A 2,592-nucleotide genomic window follows, 5' to 3' on the forward strand; every position below is an offset into this window, starting at 1 on the left:
GGCACTACAAGGAAGCCGAGACACAGCAGTGACCTCCCAGGGGCCTCCGGAGCTTGGGCCACACTAGGGGTGGCTGCCATTGACCACAGTCAGTTGGCCACTTGGGAATCTGGGGTACCAGCCCAGAATCGCCCTTAGTGTAAGAGGGCGAGGCACCCTCCATGGCGTCCTCCCCTGAAAAGTGGGAGCACCACCCCCGCCTCTAGAATCACAAGAACCTGCCCAGCTCATGGCCGTGGCGGGGCAGGGGGAGAAAGGTTACCTCGTGAGGGGCTAAGGAGAGGGTTGCAGGTGGCAAGAGGAGGATTTTTTTTTTTGTTTTTTTTTTTTTTTTTTTTTTTTTTTTTTTTTTGTATTGTAGATCGAACTTGGGCCCCTGCACTTGCAAGGCAGGCAGCTGAACCACTGAGCTAAATCCTTGGCCCCAGGAGGAGGATTTTGAAACTGGTCTCAGTCATCAAGCTCCCCAGTCTGGCCTTGAACTCAAGGTATGATTCTCCTGCCTCAGCCTCTGAGTGCTGGGATTACAGGTGTGAACCACCAGCCCAGTTTGGGACTTGTGTCTTGACACAGTGCCTTTGCCTGCAGAGGAGCACACTGTTCTAGACTCCACATGTGCTCCGCCCACCCAGCCTGCCCCTGGGCCCCCATTGGCCCATTTGCTCACAACTTCCTGTGGAGTGTTGAAAGCATGACTCAGCAGGGTGTGGTGGTGTACCCTCCCATTCCAGCTGCTCCGCGGTTGAGGTAGGAGAAACACAATCATAAGCCCAGCCTGAACAATTGGGACACCCTGTCTAAATTTTAGAAGGGCTGAGAAGATGAACGTGGTGACTCACGCCTGTAATCCCAGCACTTGGGAGGCTAAGGCAGGAGGATCTGGAGTGGAAGGCCAGCCTGGATTTCACAGTGAGACATCCAAAAAAAAAAAAAAATCCAAATATCTTCATAGAGTATTTAAGAGAAGATTTTCAAATATGGGGAAATTTAAAGTAAAATACGTTGATTTCTAAAATGGCACTGTTTTCCTCACCCTGAGTTTGTTGGTGATTCTTAATGGTCAGCTCTCAGTGACAACAAAGAAACGTGCCTTGTAGCATCTGCGCGTTTCTCTGGTGTCCTCCACCCAGCCGTGGCCAATTTTGAGCAGCCAACGTGAGGTCACCGGACTGGAAAGCAGCAAGGAACACTCCAAGTCACTCATCCCGACCTCTCCGCTTCCAAAGGGCTGTCTCTCACTGTCCCCAGGGACGTGAGCCCAGGACATGGCTGCTGCCCCTAGAACAGCAGCTTGCCGAGCCCGTTCCTGGGAAGGCAGGATGGGACTTGAGGGCCCTGCTGTGAAGGGCTCCCTTCTGTGTGCCCCACCCTGCAGCTTCCCTTGACCCCTAGAGGCCACGCCTCTGGGCCACCTGCCCCTGGCTGGTCTGGGGTTGCAGGGCGCTTTGAGGGCACAGGATTGCTGGGGCCAGGTCGGTCTCAGGTCCCCATAGGGCACAGCCTTACAGCCTCCAGGGACTGGGGAGGCCTCTTCCTGGAAGCCCCTGGACTGGAGCTGGGTTCGGTCCCCATGGGCCTTCCCTTGTTGGATGTTGTCCCAGGGGCACTTGCTGAACGGCTGTGTTGGTTCCTTTACCTTGCTCAGTCCTCGGCTGAGGAAGAAACAGGCAGAGTCCTTTCCCTGCCTGGGTGCAGGGCAGAGCTGCTGCAGGAATAGGGCCCAGACCCCTGAGCCGCCCTGGCCACCCCTCTACAACACTCCAGGGACCATCACGCACTTAGAAAACAGTGGATGCTTTATTCCTGGGTGGCTTCTCTACAGTGAGGACACCCAGGAGCGTAGTCATGTCTTGCCCAGCACAAGCCGCCTCTTGGGATGGCCCGTTCTGTCCCGCTGGGCCTGAGCTGGCCACACCTGTGCCCACTGGCAGGCCTGCTGTGCCTCACTGGACGCCAGGTCCCGAGAGGCTCCCAGAGTGAGGGTCCACACTGCTCTGCAAGCCCTGGCTGGAGGGGTGACCCACACAGCAGCCGGCCATGTCCCTGTTCTACAGGTGGGCAGCTGAGGCCACCACAGCGTCACAGCTTCACTTCCAGGACCTCCTCTCCGTGGTCACTGCTGTGCAGCCCTAGGCCTGGCCGCGGGCCCCAGGGAGGGGAGCAGCTGGGGACAGAGGGTCTGTTCTGTGGTGTCAGATGTGGCCAAGAAGTCTCCCTGGAGCTCTGCAGGCAGAAGAGGCCGGAACCTGCTGGCCAGCTGGAGAGGCAGGAGTGAAAGGGGATGACCAGGTCAGCAGGGCTTGGCAGGGAAGTCCAGCTGGGGCAGGGTGAGGGGCTGGAGTGGCCAGCTGGGTAGGAGTGTAGGGGTTGGGGTGTCTGACCGTCTGTGGGGGGCTGGAGGGGCCAGTGGGTTAGGAGTGTGGGGGCCTGGAGTACGTGGCCGGGCTGGGGTCCAGGTGGGGCTGGCATGGAGGTACAGCTGGTTTTGGAAGATCCTGAGTAGCAGCTGCAGGCCCGGCTCAGACTTTTAGGGTGGGACTAGGTGGGCTGAGGTCACCACGCGAAGTGCAGTGAGGCGAGCCGGGTAGTCGG

The sequence above is a fragment of the Fukomys damarensis genome, unplaced genomic scaffold (genome assembly GCF_012274545.1).
Source record: "Fukomys damarensis isolate Sample0158 unplaced genomic scaffold, DMR_v1.0_HiC HiC_scaffold_21, whole genome shotgun sequence".
NCBI classification, from domain to species: Eukaryota; Metazoa; Chordata; class Mammalia; order Rodentia; family Bathyergidae; genus Fukomys; species Fukomys damarensis.